This window comes from Ylistrum balloti, unplaced genomic scaffold, assembly GCF_031769215.1.
Source record: "Ylistrum balloti isolate Yb309-2 unplaced genomic scaffold, AGI_CSIRO_Ybal_v1 Utg370882, whole genome shotgun sequence".
NCBI lineage: Eukaryota > Metazoa > Mollusca > Bivalvia > Pectinida > Pectinidae > Ylistrum > Ylistrum balloti.
In genome coordinates, this window is record NW_026782502.1 from 956,499 (window position 1) to 970,259 (window position 13,761).

Consider the following 13,761-nt stretch of genomic DNA (forward strand, 5'->3'; position numbering starts at 1 on the left):
CAGATTGAATTAACTTATATACCTATGATAATGTGATATGTAGTTACAGTAAAAGTTATGATGGTTTTGTACAGCCCATGGGATTTTTACACCTTTACATGTCACGCTTATCACGTGTCAGAAATGATTAATCACGTTTTGATTTCCTCTAGTGTTTGCCGTGGTCGTCTTATTACTGATAACAGAAATCGTTAACTGTCGTCGAATACCGGAAGTCTCCATATCCGGTAATATCGGAAGTTTTCGTATCCGGTAAGATTGTCCATTCGATAAAAAAGACATGGTTACGATGTTTGTACTGTAAGTCAGGTTAAAGGGAACAAAATAATCAAATAAAAAGCGTGAAATATGCATCGGGGCCAATTTTTCTTTGTTTTGGGGTTTTTTTTAATTTTGATATATATATTTTTAAAAAAATTCTCCACTTCTCCAATGCTTTAGCACTTCCTCCTTTCTGTCATTAAAATTAACACACACACAATCTATTAAGCGTTAGTGAGTAATTTCAGCTACATGTTAATTTCAACCTGCAGGTCGAGGAAGGACGACTACAGTGAGACAGAGTTATACATGCTACTTCACTGTACAAACATGTTAAGGTTTCATTGTGTCAGACATTTCTCTTGTTCGCGCGCGCGCGCGTGTGCGTGTGTGTGAGTGTGTGTGTGTCTGTGTTTGGGAAGGGGGGTAATGGTTACAGTTTAATTGCATTTACAGATTTGCCACTCAAATAACCAATTATTAACTGAATTGACAATTTAACGTTATTCGGACTACGACGTACTTGGGTAGTGGAATCTTTGAAAAAGACAACCACTCTGGTGACAATCGGCAATACTGACAGTTCTTGCGATGTAACGAGACTTTCTTGTAGGAAATGAAATTTAAAATTAGACTCCATGCGTTCAGGAGAGTAATTGATATCGGCAAGAAAATGTCTCTAGATGATATCAACCCAACAAATACCTACGTATATCTATAGTTTTATTGTTGGAGACAGTGACGGAAGGCCTGGTGTAACATTGCTTTTCATCTAACAAATCATCCAGGAGTTATGCTATGAGAGACGTTTTTTGTTCTCGGCGACAGTAGAGGTCTTTTAAAAACTGAATTACACTGCCTCGCTTTTGGCCTTTGAGTTAAATGTTTGCTTACGTGAGGCAGACAATGGGCTCTGCTTCCAAGACCAGAGATATTAGCTTAGTTTGATTCGTCCTTGGGTTTCGACTCTACAAGTCAAGTGTTTCCCTCTATGCGTACGACAAATCATCTTAATCAATCTATCTTTGTATTAATTTTGTCAACGATACCTTCTTTTTGGGAGGCAAATATATTTTTGATTCTAGGCAAAGATTATACAAAAGACACACATGTAAATAGTACCTACTCATAATTAAGAGTGAGATACAGGTAGAGTCAAGCAATGAATTCAAGTGCATCATACAACTGTTTCGTCCCTCTATGACTCGTCAGTGATGTTACATCATGCAGCTGTTTCGCCCTTCTAGGACTCGTCAGCAATGCTACATCATACAACTGTTTCGCCCTTCTAGGTCTCGTCAGTGATGCTACATCATACAACTGTTTCGTCACTCTAGGACTCGTCAGTGATGTTAAATCATGCAGCTGTTTCGCCCTTCTGGGACTCGTCAGTAATGCTACATCATACAGCTGTTTCGCCCTTCTAGGACTCGTCAGCAATGCTACATCATACAACTGTTTCGCCCTTCTAGGACTCGTCAGTGATGCTACATCATACAACTGTTTCGCCCTTCTAGGACTCTTCAGTGATGTTACATCATAAAACTGTTTCGTCCCTCTAGGACTCGTCAGTAATGCTACATCATACAAATGTTTCGTCCTTCTAGGTCTCGTCAGTGATGCTACATCATACAACTGTTTCGTCCATCTAGGACTCGTCAGTGATGTTAAATCATGCAGCTGTTTCGCCCTTCTGGGACTCGTCAGTAATGCTACATCATACAGCTGTTTCGCCCTTCTAGGACTCGTCAGCAATGCTACATCATACAACTGTTTCGTCCCTTTAGGACTCGTCAGTAATGCTACATCATACAACTGTTTCGCCCTTCTAGGTCTCGTTAGTGATGTTACATCATAAAACTGTTTCGTCTCTCTAGGAGTCGTCAGTAATGCTACATCATACAAATGTTTCGTCCCTCTGTGACTCGTCTGTAATGCTACATCATACAACTGTTTCGTCCCTTCTAGAACTCGTCAGTAATGCTACATCATACAACTGTTTCGTCCCTTCTAAAACTCGTCTGTAATGCTACATCATACAACTGTTTCGTCCCTTCTAGAACTCGTCAGTAATGCTACATCATACAACTGTTTCGCCCTTCTAGAACTCGTCAGTGATGCTACATCATACAACTGTTTCGTCCCTTCTAGAACTCGTCAGTAATGCTACATCATACAACTGTTTCGTCCCTTTAGGACACGTCAGCACTGCTACATTATACAGCTGTTTTGCCCTTCTAGGACTCGTCAGTAATGCTACATCATACAGCTGTTTCGTCCTTCTAGAACTCGTCAGTAATGCTACATCACACAGCTGTTTTGCCCTTCTAGGGCTCGTCAGTGATGCTACATCACACAGCTGTTTCGTCCTTCTAGAACTCGTCAGTAATACTACATCATACCGCTGTTTCGTCCTTCTAGGACTCGTCAGTGATGCTAAACGATGTATATTAAATGTTAGCAATTTATAAAAATAGAATAGACCCTGGAAGTTATGTTAGAAATTATTTAACAAAGAGAAAATATAAACCCGTGTTTGTGAATCCATAATGTTAGTAATTGTTTTTTGTTTTGTTTTTCTACAACTGATGATCAAAATGACGTGTCGGTAACGCCAGGTATTTAACGTGTCAGCTGTTATCTTGTCAAAATTAAGGCAAATGTAGTGATGTTGTAAGAAATCTGTTAGAAAGAAAAGACAAAAGAGAAAAACTGAATCCCATATAGCCGGACGTTTTTTCATCAGTGGCTACTATTTAGCATATTTTCACCTGATGAAATATAACATGGCTAAATATGAGTATTACGACACAAAATGTCGTAAGTTGCGCGTTGTGAAATACAGCGGCCGCAGAAGATTATCGAAATGTTTAGTGGTCACAAATTTCCATATCTCTTTTTCTCTTTTTTGTGTTTTGTTAATTTATTCATTTTTTTCACGACATCGTTCGAAAAGATGAAAAAAATAAAGAAATAAACACCCGCGGATGAGGAGGAAAGAAATTTGTAAAAAAATGGCATTTAGATTTGTCTAATAAAAAATGTTATCGGGGTGTTTTAACGAGTTTGCTACGTGTGCTGTGAAAGCTATTTAAGGTTCACATCGACCGCTATTCTAATTAAACTACTGTAAAGTGGACATTACGAGATAATTGTGTTTATATAAATCCAATCGATAAACAAATGCAGCATCATTCTATCACATTTCCAGGCAAATCGATGAAATGACGCCGAGATAATAATTACCCCTGTCACGTGGTTTACAACACATGTTACACAAGACTGATGATATCAAGTAGATTTTTCACTAACCCCGTCGTTAGGGAAATTACTTTTCTGATGATAAATAATCCAAAATTCCTTGTCATGGAGTACACAACGCATGTTAGATTAAACTGGTGAGAAGTAGATTTTTACCATCCCAACCGTTTGAAAGACTATTTATCTGGCCCTTGTTGAAAAACAATCAAATTTATTTTAAAGCAATTCAAACCTGTAATATTGGAGGTTTCTACCAGTATTTCAGCGTGCCAGCACTGTAATATTGGCTTAAGTTCCGCACTATCACAAGGAGACTTACGAAAACATACCGCAGGCTCCCAATAATACGCACGTAACATATACACTAACCTCGCATAAATCGAGAGGCCATTCTGTGAAAAGAGTGCCGAAATCTTAAACAAGAGATCCCAGAGGGATCTTGCCGCCCACCATTGTTTTATATGTATTTGTTCTTTGAAAGCTGGATCTTTTCCTTTTTTCTTATCTTCTCTGTTTTTTATAAGAAATTTGAACATTTATCCTTTGCAGGAATCCCGATACTAATATCTTACTGCAAATTCCAAGATGGTAACCTGGAAGTTATTTTTCTGATCAGTCCCAAAATTAAGCAGACACGAATACGGACTATGAGGAGTCGACACAAGAAATATGAGATAGATCCATTCAGTATTGTTTAATGAATCGCGATAACAAAAATTGTTTACAGACGGACGGAACACGGATGTATGCCGATTCGAAATGATGTGCTAAAAACTTAAAATCAAAGAAAAGTTTGCAGACCATGAACGGAGATTTTTTTCGTAACTACGTAAAACAAAACCCGTCATGTTAATCCGAGACCAAACATTGTCTCATTCTAAAAATCTGAACGGAATTGAAAAACTATGAACCTATCATCATTGCTAATAAAAATCGGACAAATAAAATGTTATACGTATGTATGCTATTTTGTGTTCAGCACTGTCATTCATTCGAGGAATTACAATAACAGCAATGGGTTAAGAGAATGGCTCCTAGATGGACTCTTTTAGGTCCAGACGTTGTTCCAGTCCTTAATTGACCAAAATGTGCTGCTGCGAGGTTAGAATATTCTTACCAATAAACCCACTATCAGTACATAATGTCACACAGTGCGAAAGTACAAGCCATAACAAACATATTGCGATAAACTGACAGGCACATTGGGTTCCCTAAAAGTAATTTGTTAATTAGCTTACCAACCATTAGGACACCAGATGATAGCCATAAAGTCTGTCATTAGTAGAATGTACACGTCATGCGTCCTGGCTCTTGATGTTGAAAAGAACATTATGTCTTTTACCTAGTAGAATCATGTTTACATAACTGCGTCGCGCATGTGGCTCTGCTCCAGTCTGATATACATTTATAACATGTGTATGAATCCTACTTATCTTTTTTTATTTTTCTAATAATACTTTTTAATGTTTATTATGAGCCTTCGAGGTTTTTCCACGATTTCAAATTAGTTTAACATCCATTTATTTTCAAATATATCTTATAATTAGTTTAATGTGACTACACAAACAAGCCAATATGTGTAACACCACAACTGTTCCTAAGAACGCACTCTTTCGATTTCAATTTTTTGTCTACATGTATACACAAGTCTCCTTCTACTTCAATTATATCAACAACATATTAGCTAGTCACGTGACGGTGTATACCCCCATAACCACCACTTACCAATATACAGACCGGAAACCATCAAAATTAATTAATGAAATGTAACGCCTCCCATACGATATTTCCGGAAATCGATAGAATTGCATCACTCCATACCGTCTCACGTCCTTGATGTGTTTTCTGTTAGCAGTCATATGATAAAAACCGTAGACTATACACCATCACATGGCAAAAAAGATTAAATCAAAGCAATTAACGTTAAGATTTTCCAATCTTTTAAATTTGTGTGGTTTTACTAAAAGCTTGAAGCTTGACGTGTCTCCGCTGACGTCATCTTTTACCGTCGCTGTAACTGTCCAATGCAGCCAATGATAAGTAAACAGTTCATTTAGATTGAATACTATTCAATTATCTATTAGTTTATCTATAACAGTATTACAAGAATATACTATTTAAAACTGATATTTCCATCATTTCTTTAGGTATGTTGCAAGATGTATCTCGGTAGTTAAATAAAGTGTTTAGTTCGCCAATGTACCGTAACCTTTAGATCTGAAAATGTCAATCTTTGGGAAAAAATTCCATGAACCTGGAATTCGCCATGTAATGTTATCTCGTGAGTATTTTGAACACTTTTTCTTTTGATTCAGTAAAAGAAAACACATATCTATCTTTCGCAAGTAAAGCCAGAACTGATACATTGATGGTAGTGAATATTTACTGTATGCTGTTGAAGAAGAAATGAAACTTAACTCTCAGAGAACTTGACATGTCAGCCAGAAGCACTTCGAGTGGCAATGACCTAACTAGAGGTGTCTCAAATGACTGCATCCTAACCGGAATTGCCTTCAGAGACTACGATCTTATCAGAGGTACCTCGATTCTAACCGGATGTACATTGAGAGACTAGGGTATAACCAGAGGTACCTCGAGAAGCAGTGTTAGAATATTGAAATATTAAATTACGTTTACGAATTATGTGTTTCATTACAAAAGTTACCTTGTTGATATTTCAACTTGCTGTAACATATTGACACAACTATAATACATTACTGAAAAACGTATGATAGGCTAAGGGTTAATTTTGGTTTCGTCGCTATCAACAGCTATCGTCATGTAAAGACGGACCCATCCCCTCTCGTGTGAAAGACTGCGATATGTTCTGTAATTATCTTTTTTGTTATTGCGGAAATGATTTTATAGACTATCTCACTGAAGAAAACGACACCCAGCAAGAGATACCATGAAACCAGTCGTTCCATTTCTACAATACATAATGAGTAAATACCAACATGTCAACATAGTCATAATCCAAACTCAAATTCCATACAACTAGGGCAAAATATAAACAGAAGGAAGATTTACACGGAGACTCCTGAAAAAAGTATAAGGAAAATAAGACCAGATGTTCCGGAAGAGTAAGTGCCATCTGCTTCGTCGACGACAGCTGCAATGTAAGTAAGTAATGTCACATTCTCAATTGAGAACAGGTTAAACAAGAATGGAACCAACAGGGAAACTGACGAGCATCAAACACGTCCAGCTTTATATCATACAATGGAACCAACAGGGAAACTGACGAGCATCAAACACGTCCAGCTTTATATCATACAATGGAACCAACAGGGAAACTGACGAGCATCAAACACGTCCAGCTTTATATCATACAACGGAACCAACAGGGAAACTGACGAGCATCATACACGTCCAGCTTTATATCATACAACGGAACCAACAGGGAAACTGACGAGCATCAAACACGTCCAGCTTTATATCATACAACGGAACCAACAGGGAAACTGACGAGCATCAAACACGTCCAGCTTCTTAACGTACAAAGAAATATATTTCTCAATGAGATCACTATTACGACAGTACACCAAATAAAACAATGTAAGCTATTATGATGTACCTTCCATCTCGGCCCTGCTCGGATGATTACTCAATAAAATGCTTACAAAGAAAATTATGTTAAAGACAAACACTAAGCGTTAGGAATGGGTTATAAACTACTTGATTATGTCTAGGACAGAAAAGGGAGACCAGTAGTCCTCACAATGTGAGTCTAATTAATTGTTTGGTTCTTCTGTCTTAGTCGAAATCGCACTAAATGCTTGTTATTCGTTTGTGTGTCTTTTGATAAATCTAAAGCTGTGTCAACAGTGTCTTCAGGAAAGAGAAATGTAATGTTAGTCGCCTCTTATTACAATGAAATGGAGGTAATAAGTATAATTCTTACGTCCTACCTGCGGGGTGTAAAATGTGATAGTCTTATTGACAGAAATTTTATATAACATGTACCCGGGATGTATTTCTCTTTAATTTTAGTTTGTTAACATTTAAACTTACATTAAGATATATAAACAACATGCGACTTTTTCATCTACTCATATAATTAGTAGTGGGATACAATTAAATGCTAAAACAGCCTGCTATTTTTATACGTACAAAAGTTTACGCAGATTGACAAAATATTCATAATTTTCTGTGGAAATTTTGCGATCCTTTATGTCAATATCGAGCTGGAACTTGCGGTTAAGTGATCATTGTATTAGTTTCTGTTTGGTAATATATATTATCAAGCCTCTGTCTGGGGCGATCGAATTAGAATAAGCCGGTACTGCTTGATGTTGATGGAAGAGAGACAACCCAGCTTGGAAACTCCGCTACTAGAAGCTGTTTCCTTGTTAGGTTTTCTAATAATCAACTCCGACAGAACTATTCTTCGTTCCCATCTGTAGACCAGTTAAAGAGATCATCCTGTCATAATCTGAAACGTTCCCACTTTGACTCTATAGGCTTCAGGAGGCTTCACATAATTTGAATTCTTTTATTCCGAATAGCAACATTTCGAATAGTTATATAAAAGTTACATGGCGTTGTCGTCGATGAAACAGAAGACGCTTACTCTTCCGGAACACCTGGTCTTATTCTCCTTGTAATTTTTCAGGAGTATCCGTGTAAATCCTCCTTTTGTTCATATTTTGTCCTAGTTTTATGGAATTTGAGTGTAAATTATGATTATATTGCTATGTTGGTATTTTATTTTTGATTTTTTTTCCCAAGAAAAGTCTTTCGAAACTGAATTAAATTTCAATGTTTTAGTTTGTGTACAATGATATAAACATACATCTAATTGACATAAAACAATTAAAATTCTTTCACATAAACATAAACTTTTGCTTTAGTTGAGATACACATATAATTAAGTTATGATTTTATGTAATTTTATTTTGAGAAAAAAAGAGAGAGAGAAAAAAAAAAAAAAACCTTCCACAAAAAGCAAAAAATGTCCTCCACGCCAAACACAAAGCACAATGTAGACAAAACCGGAAGCAGTTTACCAATATGGTTTGCTACTGGCGGAATTCTTTTCGATGCCACTTTCCAAATTCATAGTACTAGGGTATCTGGGAGCTCATCACAAATTTTGCAATAAATATCAGTTATGATATTGTCGTATCATCGACATCCGGAACTGACATCTGGAGATATTGTTCTGCAGAAAGCATTTTTTTCCACGTCATTGTTTTGGATAAGTTGTACCCAGTGTATAAAGAAATCAATATTTTTGGTCCATAATTAATGACATAGACAGTTCTGTGGGAAAATTAACATAGACTACTGCTTCATTCCACGCATGGAACTAGACACCGAACCTCCAACAAAGGTCTGCAGACAATTACAACTTGTACGGTAAGACATTCGTAAATACTGTAAAAATCACATATTTTCGAGGATCTTAATTTTCGCCTTTCGTGTCTTCGTGATTGCTTAATCTACGTAACCTATTAGTCGACACTAATTGCAATTGCCCATGGATTAATAATTCCCACAAAATCAACGAAAATCAATCACTCACGAATATTAATGCTTGTAGAGTAGGAATTTGAAGATATTTTGGGCAACGTAAGAAAGAAAAATATTTGCTTTAATGGCAGTTAAACTGCTGCCCTTCTAGAATTGAAACTGACACTTTGAAAACTACGAAATGAATTAATTGAATTGTGGGGCTAACGCATCTTAATTTGGACATTTCTTTCTATCACTAGCGATCTTCATTAAGTTTCCTGCTAGGATTCAAAATCTAGGACCTTAACATCACTTACGAGTCCTTGAAGGACGGGACAGCCGAAGGATACAATTTAATTAATAGTTTTGCACCTTTGTCTCGTCCCACCTAAGTTCTTTAGTCACAACTAACATACTTATTTCAAAAGCTTTAAGCACATTTCAAACGCTTGGTCTGTTGTTTACAAGTCAGTAATTGGGGAATCCATAGCTTGCCTGGACCTGTAATAACTTGCCCGACTGACTGTATTTTCGTTTTGTGTAAATGTTACCATTCTTGAACGGCTTCCGGAACACATGAATCTTATCCCGATTCTTCTTTCAACAATGAAATCATTATGTTACTAGTCAGGAACATAAACCAATTGTTAATGATTCACCTTGTCATTTGTTACCAGGTTGTGCTAAACATCACGTAACACCACTTAAATACCTCTGCCGTCTGCTATAAATCGTTGTATTATTTTATTGACGATTGGTACTGCATCCGTGTCTTACAGAATGTTTTGATTTTCAGTGTTTTGTTGTTTTCTAGCTGGGGAAAGCTATTCCTTTGTGTAATTTTATTTTCAAATTTAAAGATAATTAGATTAATGTAAATTGTTAGCCAAGGAATCCATATACACGATAGAAAATAGTATGTATAAAAACTAAACAGGTATTCCGATAAACTTACACGTGAAATTGTTTGATTCGTTTTGGTAGGGCTTGGACGCTTAAAATTTTGAAAGTATAGGACAGCAGAAGAAATGCATTCTATTTGTTAAAGCGCTAGTTTGTTTTCGTTTGCAAGTGAAATGTAGGATAAAAGACTTATATCATTACTTTATAATTTTGGCCGGAATTACGTCCTTTGGAAGTGTTGATCCCCTGGAATGTACCCTTCTGATCCATTGCTATCGATTGCTAGGGAATAAACACAGAACACGTGCGATGCTGGGAAAACGAAAGCAGAAGACATGGATGAGGCAGTGCTACAAAAATTACTCATATAAAAAAGTGTATCCATATACAAAGGTTGTACTTTGATCTGCTTTGGAATAACCTTAATTAAAGAGCTGCAGCAGGTGCGTGAAATCATGAAAAAATATCAGTCATTGGATATAAATACTTCTATAGAAATGCAACAAAAAATAAATTACAGCCAAATTTCTTCATCAGACAGGTGCTCCGTTTGAGCTAAAATCACGAAAAAGACAACTTATCAACACTAACATATCTAAATATGACAAAAGGTACAATATATAACAATACGGACTGAAATGTCAAACAATTTTTTGTGATATGACGAACAATCGACACATTTTACAACTGTTTTGGCGCAAGAAATGTTATACTTTTATATTCACAGTATGGGAAAGAATTTAATCATTTAATATTTCTATGTTATTTAAAGCGTGCTATGCTGCGCCCTCTGTGATATTTGGATATTTCCTGTTGACTTTGATTGATAGATCTTGAAGCCTTTGGGAAAACCTATCCCAGCACCACAGTCTGTAAATTATTTACATTACACAAATCCTTAAACATATGCTCATTAATTAAGATGTACAACATGTTATGCACAGAAATATCAATAGAGATTTCGCTCTTATTTATTTGTAAATTTCTGATATAATTAATCTGGGAAACGTTATAAGAACTTGGAAAACACTGATGTTGTGCGATACATCATCATGAGCATGAATTTAACAATAAAGTAGTAAGCATCAACACATCAAGTGAATCGAGGGCTTGATAGAAAGTAGAATGCACAAGAGTGTTATAGATTATGATCATAGCTTTGTCCAAACTTGACAATTTAATTTCTCAGTTCAAGTTGTAATTAATCAATACTTGTAATCAGCACTGATAATTTGACAATATAACCAACAAAACTTAAACACAGAATGATCAACTAAACCTTAATTACATGTCGAGATTATCACAATGTACATGAAGATCAGGTACACCAATGTATACATGCATTCACAAACACTGTTCTTACGAATGGAAATACACATTCTGTGGAAATATCTATTTCAGTTTGAACCATCTTTCTTCATCGGTACTTGGTGTAAAACTTTCTATCGCCAGAACTGCGGGTGTTCCTCTTCTATTACAGGCAGGTCACCTGGACAGTTACAAGTCAAATATGTCATGGCCTTGGTAGTCTGATGCTTGGGTCTGATTGCGTGAAATTATCCTGTCCATGGTTACAGTCCTCATGAACGTGTCTGTGACTGGACATCACATTTGTAGAGACGTCTTGTAAATGCTAATGATACAAGTGTTCAGTGGAACACGTGTCGAAAAAGTCTCCATGACCGACTTAATATATTGATCAACCAGACTACATGCTGCCAAGGCACATTGTAGTAGTCCATTTTAACTCGACTACCATACATACTTTACATCAGCATTTCAATCAGGTCAGTTTTCATCGTAGAAGCCGGCATGCCCGCAGTATCCTGGAAACAAGTTTTTTTTTTTTTTTTTTAAGGCCATGAGGTTAAGCTACAGTAGACTGGCTAATTGTTACGGCTAATCATAGTCATCGACGTGACTTGCAAAGTAATTAAACAAATACATCGTCAATCATTATAACCAATTAAGTTCTGGAACTGCTGATCAATGTGAGACATCCAATCAATCAGGTCTTCAAAGTTAAAGACTCGCTGGATGTAAATTCTGACAAACCTTCAACTATGATCCAAGACCACGTGGTAAAATCATCGGACTGTCAGAAAATGGAAAATAGTAAAAAATACATCAGTAGATACCAGGGACGCACTCTATTTGGCAGCTTGAGAGATTCCATTCTTTATATTATCCAACATGTCGTGCACTTATGTAAATTAACATCCTTGTTCAAAATAAAACGTTACATGAAACTTTGATTTAATGGTACGAAAATATTAATTCAACAGTGAATAAATGAAAAAGGAAAAAAAAAGTGTTTATAAACGGACGTAATGGCGGATGAAACATTAACCATACGTCCACCAAATTGCCTGCATTGTATATAAGAAGGTTATATTGGGACGAAAGGACGTTGTAACCCACACCACGGCCCTACCGCTGACAAACATACAGAGAAGCGCGAGGACAATGGGTTACCGATGGTGAGGACGAAAATGCGTCCTGTCAATTTGACAAATGACTTTCATTCCTAGGGTTTTACGGCCCATAAGTATAAATAGATACAATATATGATTTTTACCAAATATATATAGAGAATACATGGACAGTATCTTAAAGTATAAGCTGTGTTTTGGCGAAGGTGAAGAAAGACAAAGTGGTTCGCCACTTTTGCCTTATTGTCCCGAGTCCAAATGTAGCCTATATTTTAAGACACAGACCATGTAATCTATTTATCCTGCAACATTTGTTGTTCAATCTGTGTTTACCTTTCATTGACGTTAGGCCAAAATAATTGCTCCGCGCGGAAACACTGTTCCAAACTTCATCAGATATAACAGCGATTTTGTGCATTTTTATAGATCAACGTGTTCATTTTAACATGTAAAATCACTTATTTCAACAACTGTTTATATTTCTAAATAGAATATTTAAGTAAATTGTGAGTAATTCTGTCGAATTATCGCACGTGCTAAAATACTGTCGAGTTGAACACAGCAAAACTGTATGTGGAATATTTAATAGTGGTTAGATCAATTTTCATAAATTAAATGATTCTCTACAACATTAAAAATCGCTTATTTCATTATTTCTTTATATTTCTATACGTAATATTTAAGTGAATTCAGAAAGAAATTCTGCTGAATTTTTCCGTCACTTCAGAATACGGCAAAGAAATGTGTGGCAGGTGTATTCCGACAATGGCAGCGCTAGTTGCAGGATAAACATGAATATTTGAGAGTGATCATTCATAACTCCCCAGATATCCATCCATCTATCTATACAACATGTGTCTACGCTGATTAAAGCTTTCTGTCAGAAAACGGAATACTACGTAAGGACATTTTACCGTTATATATTTTTTTTCTGGCAGTGAATATTTGTTTATGTATATAAAAAATGAAAACCTTTTTATCAAGTAGACATATTTGTTCCGAAGATGTTATAGACGCTGTAATTGAATAATATTAAATGTATATATAACTAGATTACGAAAAAAAAAATACGAGAGACAAAATTGCCCCCCCCTCCGTTATTTCCTGGAAGAGATTTGTAATCAGAAATTAGAATTTTGATATAAAAAAAATGTTCTACATATGTATGCCTTTACATATATTTACGTGAATGAAGTACACTACGATAAGTTTTAATAGGTATTAAAGGCCTACATCGTATTATATAAATTGCCGAGGTTAATTTATCTTTTGAGCAGCCAGTTCCATAATTTGAGCACAATAAAGACCTCTCGTAAAGTCCTTCTTAAGATCTTTTTGTTGTCATATGAAGAATCACGTTGTATTATAATCAGTGTAATTAAATAGTTAAATATATATATGCTGTTTTGATCGAGAAAGCGAATTTATTATTGATGTTGTGTTGCGG

At 35.9% G+C, this 13,761-nt stretch overlaps 1 protein-coding gene across 2 annotated transcripts in view; it reads right to left on the reverse strand.

The window, feature by feature from the left end:
• LOC132559243 (uncharacterized) overlaps positions 1 to 4,838 on the reverse strand; it is a 32,320-nt gene extending 27,482 nt beyond the window's left edge. The window contains exon 1 of one of the 2 annotated variants that reach the window (XM_060223860.1): positions 4,765 to 4,838. The gene's annotated coding sequence lies outside the window, so the exon portion shown is untranslated. Of the gene's footprint in view, positions 1 to 4,760 lie in introns of both variants that reach the window. The other variant, XM_060223859.1, reaches the window with a different exon arrangement.
• Between the last annotated feature and the right edge of the window lie 8,923 nt (positions 4,839 to 13,761).